The sequence below is a fragment of the Nomascus leucogenys genome, chromosome 22a (assembly GCF_006542625.1).
Source record: "Nomascus leucogenys isolate Asia chromosome 22a, Asia_NLE_v1, whole genome shotgun sequence".
NCBI classification, from domain to species: Eukaryota; Metazoa; Chordata; class Mammalia; order Primates; family Hylobatidae; genus Nomascus; species Nomascus leucogenys.
The window spans coordinates 108,216,457-108,231,591 of NC_044402.1; the positions used below are offsets into that span (position 1 = coordinate 108,216,457).

The 15,135-nt window shown below is 43.9% G+C and overlaps 1 long non-coding RNA gene and 1 pseudogene across 1 annotated transcript; both read left to right on the plus strand.

Annotated features, from left to right (window-relative positions):
* The first annotated feature begins 2,357 nt into the window (after positions 1-2,357).
* LOC115832501 lies at positions 2,358-2,528 on the plus strand (annotated as a pseudogene).
* Positions 2,529-9,973: 7,445 nt separating this feature from the next.
* On the plus strand, positions 9,974-14,870 carry LOC115832496. The gene is made up of 2 exons (XR_004028012.1): positions 9,974-10,066; positions 14,532-14,870. It is a non-coding gene; the product is annotated as an uncharacterized LOC115832496 (long non-coding RNA).
* The last annotated feature ends 265 nt before the right edge of the window (positions 14,871-15,135 follow it).

Consider the following 15,135-nt stretch of genomic DNA (forward strand, 5'->3'; position numbering starts at 1 on the left):
AGAAATAATAGATAAGCTGGACTTCATTCAAATTAAAAACTTCTGCTCTGTGAAATAATATGTCAAGAGAATGAGAAGGTAAGCCGCAGACTAGGACAAAATATCTTCAAAAGATATATTAAGATTATTACCTAAGATACAAAGAATTTTTTTTTTTTTTGAGACAGAGCCCTGCTCTGTTGCCAAACTGGTATGTAGTGGCACGATCTTGGCTCACTACAACCTCCGCCTCCTGGGTTCAGGTGATTCTCCTGCCTCAGCCTCCTGAGTAACTGAGATTACAGGCACACGTCACCATGCCTGGCTAATTTTTGTATTTTTAGTAAAGATGCAGTTTCACCATGTTGGCCAGGCTGGTCTTGAACTCTTGATGTCAGGTGATCCACCCACCTCGGCCTCCCAAAGTGCTGGGATTACAAGCATGAGTCACCGCATCCAGACCAAAGAATTCTTAAAACTCGACAATAAGAAAAAAAAAACTCGATTTAAAAATGGGCCAACAACCTTAACAGACACCTCACCAAACAGGATGTAGATGGCAAATAAGCATATGAAGAAATACTCCACATCATATGTCATCAAGGGAAAGCAAATTAAAACAGTGAGACACCACCTCACACCTATTAGAGTGACCGGAATTCAGGACACTGACAACAACAAATGCTGGTGAGGACATACAGCAACAGGAACTGTTGCTGGTGGGAATGCAAAAATGGTGCAACTAGTTTGGAAGACCGTTTGGGAGTTTCTTACAAAACTAAACATACTTTTACGATATGATCCAGCAATCATGCTCCTTGGTGTCTACCCAAAGGAGTTAAAAACTTATGTCCAGGGTGGAGAATGGTGGCTCACACCTGTAATCCTGGCACTTTCAGAGGCTGAGGTGGGACAATCACTTGAGCTCAAGAGTTTAAGACTAGTCTGGGCAACATAGTGAGACCTCATCTCTACAAAAAATTTAAAAATTAGCTAGGCATGGTGGCGCACACCTGTAGTCTCAGCTACTTGGGAGGCTGAGATGGGAGGATAACTTGACTCCAGGAAGTTGAGGCTGCAGTGAGCCATGACCACACTACTGCACTCCAGCCTGGGTGACAGAGCAAGACCCTGCCTCAAAAAACAAGAAAAGAAGGAGGGAAAGGAAGGGGAGGGGAGGCGAGGGGAGGTGAGGGGAGGGGAGTAGGGAGGGAGGATGGAGGCAGGGAGGAGCTGGGAAAGGAGGCAGACAGGGAGGGAGGGGGAGGCAGGGAGGGAAGGGAAGGAAAAGAAAAAAGAAAGAGCTCTCAAGCCATAAAAAGTTATGAAGAGGGCAGGAACAGTGGCTCACACTTGTAATCTCAACACTTTGGAAGGCCGAGGCAGGTGGATCACTTGAGGCCAGGAATTGGAGACCAGGGGCAACATGGTGAAACTCTATCTCTACTAAAAATACAAAAATTAGCCAGGTTTGGTGGCATATGCCTGTAAACCCAGCTACTCCGGAGGCTGAGGCAAAGAATTGCTGGAAAACGGGTGGCGGAGGTTGCAGTGAGCCGAGATCGCACCACTGCACTGCAGTCTGGACGACAAAGTGAGGCTGTCTCAAAAAAAGTTATGAAGAAAACTTAAATGCATATTACTAAGTGAAAGAATCCGATCCCAAAAAGGCTGCTTACTGCATGACATTTTGGAAAAGGCAAAACTATGGAGACAGTAAAAATATCAGTGGTTGCTAAGGGTTGGAGCCTGGGGTTAGCACAGTGAAAATACTCTGTATGATACTGTCATGCTGGATACATTTCACTATATATTTGTGCAAACCCATAGGATGAATAACACCAAGAGCACTAATGTAAACTATGGGCTTTGGGGGATATGATGTGTCAGTATGGCATCATCAGTTGTAACGAGTGCACCCTTCTGGTGCAGGGTGTTGATAATGGTAAAGGTTGTGCATCTGTGGGGACAAGTGTATGAGGTATCTGTTTACCCTCCTCTCCATGTTGCTGTGAACCTAAAGCTGATCTTAAAAAAAAAAAATCTTGGCCAGGCGCAGTGACTCACGCCTGTAATCCCAGCACTTTGGGAGGCCGAGGTGGGCAGATCACCTGAAGTTGGGAGTTCGACACCAGCCTGACCAACATGGAGAAACCCTGTCTCAACTAAAAATACAAAATTAGCCAGGTGTGGTGGCGCATGCCTGTAATCCCAGCTACTCGGGAGGCTGAGGCAGGAGAATGGCTTGAACCTGGGAGGCAGAGGTTATGGTGAGCTGAGATCGCGCTACTGCACTCCAGCCTGGGCGACAAGAGCGAAACTCCGCCTCAGAAAAAAAAAATTTTTTACTTTTACCTCGTTAAACTCCTGAGAGCAAGATGGGTCACCAACAGCTGTACCGGAGCCACCTGCGAAAATTTGGCCGGGGTTCTCCCTCTTGTCACGTCTGCTCAAACCAGCACGGTCTGATCCGGAAATACGGCCTCAATATGTGCCACCAGTGTTTCAGTCAGTATGCGAAGGATATCGGTTTCATTAAGTTGAACTAAATGATCTTCCTTCAAAGGATTATCCAAGGCATCTACCCAATGAAAAACCATGATACTTTTTTGTACATAAAATAAACATTTATTTTTAAAAAGCCTTTAATTAAAAAAAAAAAGAAAAGAAACTTCATCAGAGTAGAAAAGAGTTCGTAGAAGAGGTGCATCATGGAGGAAGTAGCATTTGAAATGATCCTTGACAGAACTGCCAGACAGCCTTAGTAAGAGCGGCATTCCAGAAGGAGCGATGACCACTAATAAAGCAATAGTGGTGGAGACAGAATGTTGAGTAACTAGTTTTCCTCACAAACTTTTGCATAGGGGAGAGATTAAGCTTTAAACGTGGGTTAGATCCCTGCTATCTAAGGCCTTGAATGTCAGGGAAAGAGGTTTTTTTGTTTTGTTTTGTTTTGTTTTTTGTTTTTTGTTTTTTTGACACAGAGTCTTGCTCTGTCGCCCAGGCTGGAGTGCAATGGTGCGATCTCGGCTCACTGCAAGCTCCGCCTCCTGGGTTCACACCATTCTCCTGCCTCAGCCTCCCAAGTAGCTGGGACTACACAGGGAAGGAGTTTTAATTCCATTCCTCCATTATCATGATCATCATGCTTTTTCTTTTTTTTGAGACAGAGTCTCACTCTGTCGCCCAGGTTGGAGTGCAGTGGCACGATCTCGGCTCACTGAACCTCCGCCTTCTGGGTTCAAGCAATTCTCCTGCCTCAGCCTCCCGAGTAGCTGGGACTACAGGTGCGTGCCACCATACCCAGCTAATTTTTTATTTTTAGTAGAGACAAGGTTTCACCATGTTGGCCAGGCTGGGCCTGGAGGTCTTGAACTCCTGACCTCAGGTGATCCACCCGCCTCAGCCTCCCAAAGTGCTGGGATTACAGGTGTGAGCCACCATGTCCAGCCAGATCATCATGCATTTTTAACACAAAGGCCCAAGAACAATTATAGCATTAATTGTTGACAAGTAATGGCCCCAGACCAGAAAATACATTCAGTCAGAAAAGACTTCATTTTGCAGAGGGCAACACTAATGACAGCATCAAATTGCATTCACAGAGTCCAGAATTTTGCATTTGTTCCCATGTGTCTTAATGTTTATTAAATCCAGTCCAAACATTTCCACTACACTCTTGCTCTGCTTCTCCCCAGATTGTCTCATATATTTATCTAGAGATCCCAGCGGTAGCCTTACACACCGACATCACAAACCATCTGTGCCTCCTCTCAGGTAGGGAAAAGGAATCTTATCAGGGCTGGGAACTCTAAATACCAAACCCAAACACTGTATATTCCACAAATATGATTTCCTTTTCCTTCAGCAGACAGTGCAGTCACAGTATTAAGTTCAACAGTGGTGTATGATCCATACTAGGAATTTTACAGGCATAAATATTTATTTTTTAAATTTTAGGTGCAAAGTAACAGGACGAGTACATACAGCAGCATTGGAACGCCTTAGGAAGGTAGTAATTAAACTTTTTCTGAAGTTGCTTTGTAATTCTAGCGTTCTGGGAATTGTGCCTTTCATGTGTATTCCTCCAAATCAGTTGAGGTTTCAAAATATACCCAAGTAGAGTATTTGAGAAATTCTAGTTGCGGGTGGGATCTGACTGCTTTGCATTGTGCTATATACATCAATCTATTAATATTAGTTGTTCCCTTTTTGGAACACAGTAGGAAATAAACAGACAAATTAGCAAATAGCTAACAAGAGAGATGGTGGCTTCATGTCTTCTACAGAAGTCTTACTTGAGGCTCTATGACTTGCCTTTACTTATTCTTTTGATTCCATTTAATATAATTCAGTCTTACAAAACTGTTTTTAAGCAATGCATGATATAAACTAGAACTTAGATATCTAGACTTCTTAATATTATATGCTTAATTTTAGTTGCTCCATAAAATAATTATAAGGAGGCAATAATTTTCTTTCTTTCTTTTTTTTTTTTTTTTTTGAGATGGAGTCTCGCTGTGTCACCAGGCTGGAGTGCAGTAGTGCAATCTCAGCTCACTGCAAGCTCCACCTCCCGGGTTCACGCCATTCTCCTGCTTCAGCCTCCTGAGTAGCTGGGGCTACAGGCGCCCACCACCACGCCTGGCTAATTTTTCATATTTTTAGTAGAGACAGGGTTTCACCATGTTAGCCAGGATGGTCTCGATCTCCTGACCTCGTGATCAAGGCCTCGGCCTCCCAAAGTGCTGGGATTACAGGCGTGAGCCACCGCGCCCAGCAGGAAGCAATAATTTTCATAACAATCAATATTTATTTTTTATAAGTTCACATTCACAACCATTTTCCCACTATTGAATTAGCAAAAATTTAGAAAACATTGTTGATGAGAATATCATGAGATAAACATTTTCATTCACTGATGCTGTGAATTTAAATCAGAACAAACTTTCTCAAAAACGATTTGGCAAAAATGTACCAAGAATTTAAAACATCTATTCCATTTGTCTCAATTATATGCATACGCACAGAGCTAAAAGAAATGCCCCACCCCTTGCCAAGTCAAGGTGTTAATGATAGCTATTTCTCGGTGATGGGATAATAGGTAGTTTTTATTTTGGAATTATATTAAAAAATTTTATACCCAGTGAGAAAGTATTACTCACTAATTATAGTTCTTTTAATCACTGAAGAATATTTATACAGGCTGGATGCAGTGGCTCACGCCTGTAATCCCAGCACTTTGGGAAGCCACGGTGGAGGGATCACTTAAGGTCAGGAGTTCGAGACCAGACTGGCCAACATGGTGAAAACTCATCTCCACTAAAAACACAAAAATTAGTCAGGCGTGGTGGCATGGGCCTGTAGTCCCAGCTAACAAGGAGGCCAAGGCAGGAGAATCGCTTGAACCCAGGAGGCGGAGGTTGCAGTGAGCCGAGATTGCACCACTGCATTCCAGCCTGGGTGACACAGTGAAGCTCCGTCTCAAAAAAAAATACACAAAAAAAGAATATTTATGGAGAATTTTAATAAAACAAAATATTCACAATATGCAGTAAAAAACACTATATTTTATAAATAATATAATAGCAACTAATTTTGTATGTATATAAGTGTGTATATGTATAAATATATGACCATTCACCTAATAAATACATCTGCTTAGCAAGGCCTAAAATGAAGAACAAGCAAATCAAATCTAAAACCATGTTAGCATTTTTGGAAAATGTATTACGGGTTATTTTTAATTTCTGGTTTTATTTAGTTTTTCATTTTTTTAACACTGAGCTTGTATTGCTTTAATATTTTAAAAAAATACTATTACAAAATCAATTAGAAAAAAATCTCTGCCGAGCATGATTATATCATACATGTGTTCACTGCACTGTTACAGATCCCTCACTGGACTGTTACAGATCCCATGAAGTTGTCACCTTCCTCATTATACCTGTAATCCCAGCACTTTGGGAGGCTGAGACAGGTGGATCACCTGAGGTCAGGAGTTTGAGACCAGCCTGGCCAACATAGTGAACCCCACCCCCCCCCACGCCCTGTCTCTAGTAAAAATACAAAAATTAGTGTAGTGGCAGGTGCCTGTCTCTACTAAAATTAGTGTAGTGGCAGGTGCCCCATCTCTACTAAAAATACAAAAATTAGTGTAGCGGCAGGTGCCTGTAATCCCAGCTACTTAGAAGGCTGAGGAAAATTGCTTGAACCCTGGAGGCGGAGGTTGCAGTGAGCTGAGATTGCATCATTGCTCTCCAGCCTGGGTGACAAGAACGAAACTTTGTCTAGTCCCGGCTACTCGGGAGGCTGAGGCATGAGAATCACTTGAACCCAGGAGGTGGAGGTTGCAGTGAGCCGAGATCGCATCACTGGACGCCAGCCTGGGCGACAGAGTGAGACTCTGTCTCAAAAAATAATAATAAATAAAAATAATGTTATATAATATAATAAGGGGATTATATTTAGTGTTCTCTAAGACAACTTCCAGCTCTAAAATCCTCTAAGTCCATGAACCATACAGCAGACATCTAGTAAATAGTTATTAAAATAATGGACCAGGCTGGGCACGGTGGCTCACACCTGTAATCCCAGCACTTTGGGAGGCTGAGGTTGGTGGATCACTTGAGGTCAGGAGTTTGAAACTAGCCTGACTAACATGGTGAAACCCTGTCTCTACTAAAAATACAGAATTAGCCAGGCGTGGTGGTGCATGCCTATGATCCCAGCTACTTGGGAGGCTGAGGCAGGAGAATCGCTTGAACCCGGGAGGCAGAGGTTGCAGTGAGCTGAGATCGCACCAGTGCTCCAGGCTGGGCAACGAGAACAAAACTGCTTCTCAAAAAAAAAAAAAAAAAAAAGGACCATTCTATTGTAAGTCTCAAAAGACTCCAACCTTGAGGTGTCAAAGTGTGATAATCAGAGGATGGCCTTGGCATTAAGGAAACAGCTGGAATCCTGGCTGTGTCTCACTTTCCTCATTTGAGCAGTGGGGATAATAACACCTCTCTCAAAAGACTGAAGAGGAACTGAAACTTGATCAGTCTGCAGGCCTTGTGTGTTGGCTTGCATGGAGTAGATGCTTCATACATGATAGTTTTCTCCTCAATAATCCAAGGCATGATCTGTCAGATTGCACTGGACCATGAGTTTGCAATCCCTGGATCTAAGCTCCCCTTTTGGGCCCCCACATCTGGAAATGGAAGGGTCCCATTTGTGAGGACTAAGTGGTATTTAGCTTTGGGATGTTGAGACAGGGGTTCCGGAGAGATGTGCATGCAGCTGCCAGAGCGGCCAGGGCAAGTCCTCTGATCCCGAGCACAGAGAATGAGGCAGCAGGGGAAGCCGGGGCAGGGGCGGAGGAGAAGCTTCGTCCTGTGTCTTCCTTCATGCCGGCTTGTCCACCCACCCACCAAACTTTCTTCATCTTCCCCTCCCTTCCTTCAGAAGACATCACCGATGCAGATTACCTGGCAGACCCCCTGCTGGGTAACAGAGTTTGAAAACTGAATACGATATTGGCTCTGGGCTGGGCACAGTGGCGCATATCTGTAATCCCAGCACTTTGGGAGGCTGAGTCAGGAGGATCGCTTGAGCTGAGGAGTTCAAGACCAACCTGGGCAACATATCGAGAACTCCTCGCTACTAAAAAAAATCAAAGTAATTAGCTGGGTGTGGTGGTGGACACCTGTGGTCCCAGCTACTTAGGAAGCTGAGGTGGGAGGATCACCTGAGCCTAGGAGGTCGAGGCTGCAGTGAGCCTCACTGTATTCCAGCCTAAGCGAGAAACAGAGTGAGACCCTGTCTCAAAAAAGAAAGATATTGGCTCTGCCTTTAAGGATCGCTGGTCTTCTAGGGGAGGCAGATAATAAATAAAAATCACACCAGGCATGGTGGCTCACTCCTGTAATCCCAGCACTTTGGGAGGCCAAGGCTGGTGGATCACAAGGTCAGGTGTTCAAGACCAGCCTGGACAACATGGTGAAACCCCGTCTCTACTAAAAATATAAAAAAAATTAGTCGGGCATGATGGCGGGTGCCTGTAATCCCAGCTACTCGAAAGGCTGAGCCAGGAGAATCACCTGAACCCCAGAGGCAGAGGTTGCAGTAAGCCGAGATCGTGACATTGCACTCCAGCCTGGGCGACAAGAGTGAAACTCCATCTCAAAAATAAGTTAATTAATTAAATAAATAAATATCACAAGCCTGCCCACATGATCAGCCCTGCACACCAGTGAGGTCCACAGGAAGGAGGACTCAGATCTGTTGGAGGGGCTGGTGGGCTATGGGACATGGTGAGAGACGGCTTCCCAAAGGCAATCCCCTCAAGGTCATTTTTCTTTCTGACGGAAGTGGATTTTGCCCTAGCGATCAAGATGTGCTTGAGGTGGAGAGGGGAACACCCCATCAGGAATTCCCAGTGGAGATGTGAATAGTCCGGCTCCTCCATGACGGAACCTTGGGGAACTCCTCTCACTAGAGAGAAGGGTGTGATGAAAGGGGGCTTAAGACCAGATCCTGAGGGGCATGAATCACAGTTATGAAGTAGGAACAGTCTGGTGAAGGCAATGGGCCATTCCTTGAAGTAATTTAAAGTTCGGAGGGACACAAACACACCTGTACTTTACGGAGCAAACTGGGAGGAAGGTGCTTCATAGTTTGGTGGTGGGCAGACTGGAGCCTAGGAGGCCAGCTGCAGGGCCAGGCAGTCCAGCATGGGGTGATGAGGTGGGTCAGGCTCAGGGAGAAGCAAGAAGGAGAAGCGACAGCACGCAGGAATGCAGGGGTGGCCGGGAGCTGCTGTCGCCATTCCTGAGGTGTGTAGCCGTGGACATTGCCTGGCTGAGTAACTCTGGGCATTGTTTAGCTTAGTCTGTTGCTGATACTGCCTGGAGAGATCATATGGTCACTAGCTTGTTTGTCATTGTTGTTGTGTGTGACTCTGGGAAAGGGTCTTCTGACTCTTTCTTTCTTTCTTCTATTTCTCTTGAATATTACCATTTGTATTCAAACTTGGAATTCTCCTGAACCAATTAGAGAGAGTTCTGACTTGGAGACTAGCTACAGAAAGTCACTAACTTCCCATTTATCTTTCTTTTATCTCCATTCCATGGAATTTTCCAGCAATAATACTATTCTCCAGAAATGCATTCTAGGTGAGACCTTTTTTTTTTTTTTGAGACAGAGGTTTGCTCTGTCACCCAGTATGGAGTGCAGTGGGACGATCTCGGCTCACTGCAACCTCCACCTCCCGGGTTCAAGGGATTCTCCTGCCTCAGCCTCCCAAAGTGCTGGGATTACAGGCGTGAGCCACCGCACCAGGCCTAAGTGAGACCTTTTTTGGTCTCCATATTTGAGAAAAAACACAGTAATAAATGCTTTCTTTTGTCCAAACACACTAACGTGTCCAAACACACTAACTTCTGGAGAGTGACTGAAATTCAGGTACTAGAAGTCTACTATGGTTTGAAGGTTTGTGTTCCCTCTAAATCTCATGTTTTGAAATGTAATCACCAATGTCACAGTGTTAAGAATTGGGGCTGGCTGGGCACAGTGGCTCATGCTGATAATCCCAGCACTTTGGGAGGCCAAGGCCGGCGGATCACGAGGTCAGGAGATGGAGACCATCCTGGCCAACATGGTGAAACCCCGTCTCTACTAAAATACAAAAATTACCTGGTCATGGTGTCATGCACCTGTAGTCCTGGCTACTCAGGAGGCTGAGGCAGGAGAATCGCTTGAACCTAGGAGGCAGAGGTTGCAGTGAGCCAAGATGGTGCACTGCACTCCAGCCTGGGCAACAAGAGTGAAACTCCGTCTCAAAAAAAAAAAAAAAAAAAGTGGGGCTTTCCAGAGGTGATTAAGTCATGACAGTGGAGCCCTCGTGAGTGGCATTAGGCTTGACTGACTTACAAAAACTCTTAACCAACTGTGTTCAGCCCTTTTCCCCTTCTGCCCTCTGCCATGTGAGGTCACAGTGTTCCTCCCTCCCGAGGATGCAATGTTCATGAAAGCAAACACTGGGCCCTCACCAGGCAACAAACCTGCTGGTGCCTTCATCTTGGACTTCCCAGCCTTCAGAACTGTAAGAAATAGATTTCTGGGGTTTTTAAAAATAAATTGCTCAGTCTGTGGTATTTTGTTACAGCAGCAGAAACAGACTAAGATGGGGGATCAGATAGGATACTTTTTTTTTGAGACGGAGTCTCACTATGTCACCCAGGGTGGAGTACAGTGGCATGATCTTGGCTCACTGCAACCTCCACCTCCCAGGTTCAATCAATTCTCCTGCCTCAGCCTCCCAAGTATCTGAGATTACAGATGTGCACCACCATGCCCGACTAATTTTTGTAGTTTTAGTGGAGGTGGGGTTTTACCATCTTGGCCAGGCTGGTCTTGAACTTCTGACCTCAAGTGATCTATCCATCTCAGCCTCCCAGTGTGCTGGGATTGCAGGTGTGAGCCATTGCACCCGGCCTACTTTTTACTGAGAGACTCAGGGATACTATGCCTTCCATAGAATTCAAACTTTGACTCAACAACAAAAGCAAAAAATTCTGTGTATCACTGGCTTTTGAGATTATTTGTAAAATGTAGACATCACTGAATGCCAAATGCCAAGAATAAAATTTCTTCTAAATTCATCATGAGCGGCTTCTGGTAAAATAATACGGCCTGCCAAAATCACCTTTTTTTTTTTTTTGAGACGGAGTCTCGCTCTGTCGCCCAGGCTGGAGTGCAGTGGCGCAATCTCGGCTCACTGCAAGCTCCGCCTCCTGGGTTTACGCCATTCTCCTGCCTCAGCCTCTCCGAGTAGCTGGGACTACAGGCGCCCGCCACCACGCCTAGCTAATTTTTTTGTATTTTTAGTAGAGACGGGGTTTCACCGTGGTCTCAATCTCCTGACCTCGTGATCCTCCCGCCTCGGCCTCCTGAAGTGCTGGGATTACAAGCGTGAGCCACCGCGCCCAGCCAAAATCACCTTTAATATTACAATTCACAAATTATCAAATCTCTTGTTTTTGTCTTTTGATATTTCATTTACTGTTTCCAAGCTTTTAGATAAGTTATAATTCTCTGAAGATATCATAACTGTTTCTGTTTTCACTACTTTGTTATGACTTGATTTATATGTTTAACTGTTAAATCTCAAGTTTTTGGGGGGCCAGGCGCTGTGGCTCACACCTGTAATTCCAGCACTTTGGGAGGCTGAGGTAGGTGGATCACCTGAGGTTAGGAGTTTGAGACCAGCCTGGCCAACATGGTGAAACCCTGTCTCTATTAAAAATATGAAAATTAGCCGGGCATGGTGACAATGCCTGTAATCCCAGCTACTTGGGAGGCTGAGGGAGGAGAATCACTTGAACCCAGGAGGTGGAGGTTGCAGTGAGCCGAGATCACGCCACTGCACCCCAACCTGGGCAACAGAGCAAAACTCCATCTCAAATAAATAAATAAATTAATTAATAAGAATAAGATTTTTTTGGCATAATGTAAGTTAAATTGTTTTTGATATTGCTAGCATGAAGAAATACATTTACAAGGGGTTTTACTTCTCCACAAAGCAGATAATTTGCATGTTTTGTAAACTGCTTAGTATGGTATAAATGTTAGATAATTTAAGCCAGAGGAAAAAGATTTTTCTCACTCCACCACTCTCTTGGAAAATATTTAAAATACAGTAGTCATATTTCTAATTTCCCTTTGAAGGTACTTTTGGATAGATTCCAGGAAAACGACCCTTTGTAAAACAGATGAATGTTTCATCTAAAAATTTGGTCTGCTTTGTAAAAAGTTAACTACCAAACATGTTTAAGTGTCCATGTTAGTTACTGTGGTACAAATTATATTCAGTAGAAGTTTCACGCTGAGAAAAACCATGAAGTGCATAAGATGAATGCATTCATGGTAATTATGCTCTTCAGGAGCTAGAAAATAACTACTTAGGAAGATTATGCATGAGAGTAATTGCTGTTTAATGGAGAAAAACTGGGGAAAATAATTATAAGAGTAAAGAAGACATTTCCTAACCATCTGTCATTTAAATATCAGAAACAAAAAAAGGAAACATAGCATGTTTTTCAGAAAGACTTGGAAATGATGCCAAAAGGCAATGCTCTGGTGGTACACGCACAAAAGAGCTCTCAGAAGAGTCTGAGATTACTATATAAAAATGGTCTAAACACCCAAGGTGTATTTACTATTACAGTTAGTCACCTTTATTTGACATTTGTATGTAGCCAAGAGGAGAGAACAAACCCAACGGAGATATCCATTACTGGAACCAGGAAACACCAATAAGAAGACATTTTCTCCCACTAGAAGAAAAAAAAAAGGTGACTATAGAGAAAAACAGTCTTCTTTTTTTTTTTTTTTGGTTTGAGATGGAGTTTTTGCTCTCGTTGCCCAGGCTGGAGTGCAAGGGCACGATCTCGGCTCACCGCAACCTCTGCCTCCCAGGTTCAAGCAATTCTCCTGTCTCAGCCTCCCCAGTAGCCGGGATTACAGGCATGCGCTACAACACCTGGCTAATTTTGCATTTTTAGTAGAGACAGGGTTTCTCCATGTTGGTCAGGCTGGTCTCGACCTCCTGACCTCAGGTGATCCACTCGCCTCGGCCTCCCAAAGTGCTAGGATTACAGGTGTGAGCCACCACAGCCAGCCGAAAAGCAGTCTTCTATTTATCACTTTGAATTTCCTATTTTGTTGAATGCATTGAAGAAATATTAGTAAGCTAATAAAGGACTATATTGTTACAGGCTTTATTCCCATAACATTTTATTGGTGGTCTCTTCTGCTGAAGCAGGTATTCTTAAGGCTATAGATAGGCTGGGCATTGTGGCTCACACCTATAATCCCAGCACTGTGGGAGGCTGAGGCAGGTAGATCACTTGAGGTCAGGAGTTCAAGACCAGCCTAGCCAATATGGTGAAACCCCATCTCTACTAAAAATACAAAAATTGGCCAGGCAAGATGGTGCGTGCCTATAATCCCAGCTACTCAGGAGACTGAGGCAGGAGAATTGCTTGAACCCAGAAGGTGGAGGTTGCAGTGAGCCAAGATCGCACCACTGCATTCTAGCCTGGGTGACATAGCGAGACTCCATCTCAAAAAAAAAAAAAAAAAAAAAAAAAGAGGGGGCCTATAGATATTAGCCTCTGAAATGTGCCTATCAGAGTCTCCAATCCTGACTTGGAGGAGCTGACAATCTGGATGTGGAGGAAGAAGCAACACCATGAATTATTCAGTGTGACTGGTTTGCTGTTGTTTAACAATACAGGAATTAATAACCAGACAAGACAATAATACAAGAGATGTGAGGCAGTATGTGATTAAGGGTGCAGCTGGAAGTAATCTCTCTCCTCTAAATTTCTGGAACACTTTAGCTGTGTTCCTTATGACACTTTCCCCTTTCTCTCGTTGCTACTGTTATTTCTTGTCTTTTTCTCTTGACAACAGTGAACTACTGCAGGGCAGTTCTATGTCTGATTCGTCCTTGATTCCCCACACAGAGCCTAGCCTAGGCCTGCCTAGCACTGCTGCCAGGAATTATTTATTTCAATAAAATGAGGGACATAGGGGATAAGTTTTGGGTGTGAAGAGGGAGAGGGGAAGGGTGTTGCTTGCTGTGCAGATTCTCACTTTGGGCAAAACTAGATTTTTTTTTTTGAAACAGGGTCTCACTCTGTTGCCCAGCCTCCCGAGTAGCTGGGACACATCACCATGCCCAGTTAATTTGTGTGTGTGTGTGTGTGTGTGTGTGTGTGTGTGTGTGTGTGTGTGTATTTTTTATAGAGACAATGTCTCACCATGTTGCCCAGGCTGGTCTCAAACTCCTGAGCTCAAGCAATCTGCCCACCTTGGCCTCCCAGAGTGCTAGAATTACAGGCCTGAGCCACTGAGCCCAGCCTTTATGTATGTGTGTCTGTGTGTATATAAAAAATTATCTGGAAAGCTTTAAAAAAGATCCAGAAATACCCAGGCAGAGAGACACTCACTGCAAGCTCCACCTCCCAGGTTCACGCCATTCTCCTGCCTCAGCCTCCCGAGTAGCTGGGACTACAGGCACCTACCTCCACTCCTGGCTAATTTTTTGTATTTTTAGTAGAGACGGGGTTTCACCGTATTAGCCAGGATGGTCTCGATCTCAGCCTTCCAAAGTGCTGGGATTACAGGCGTGAGCCACCGCGCCCGGCCATGAATTAATATTTATGAAGTACTTGAAACACTGTCTAGCACAAAGTAAGGACTCAACGAGTTCAGCTTTTATTATTTTTTTAAAAGTATTTTCTGTATTGTAGCCCCTTGACCTGGATGAGAAAGTTGAGCTTAAACAGGTTAAGTCAAAGACTGCAATCTGGTCACTCACTGTTGGCTTGCCTGGTTTAAACAAATGTTTACATGGATTGCAACCATTTGGAACCTGAGAGGTTTCATATGACTATGAAGAATTCTGGCTTATTTGAGTAACGAGATAATCTCTTAGCACTGGGCCAGCATTCCTGCAAGGCACCCTTTGGCTCTTGCTGACCAGTGGCTTCTCGTTGCAGATGGAGCCCGCACTCTCCAGTTCATCACCACCCCAGCATCCCTACTCTTGCATCTAACGCTTTCCGCTATTTTGCACCACCTGCCTGGCCCTTATGGGCAACTCAAGGAAGAAAGGAAAGAAGAGATAGAGGAAAAATGGATTCAACAAATGAAAGTGTTCTTTCTGACTACTGCTGTGTTTACAAACATTTTAATCATCAAAACATGCTTTATTTGATAGAAGGATCAAATCTGCCTTTGTAAAACAAGAGACTATTTTAATCATTAAGACAACACACGTTTGATTTGGAGGCGTGTTCTCATTCAAAACCTTGCAAAATATAATTTCTTCTTGTCTGGGAGATGGTGTCTTTCTTTGGGGAGAACCTTGAGAGAAATGTCTATGAATGTGTCTGTAGAATGAGGATAGGCCAACAAACATATTTTGAAATATTTTTTCTTTGTTTTAAAAAAATAGATACTTTAAAAAGAAAATGCTTATTTAAATTACATAGCTCTTTTTTTCATTCTCAGTCATCATTTGTGGTTTCAATCAGTATTACATTTATTCCCCAGAGCTAGGATTGTTGTGTTTTTAGAAAGGGAGCCTGTTTGAAGGGACTC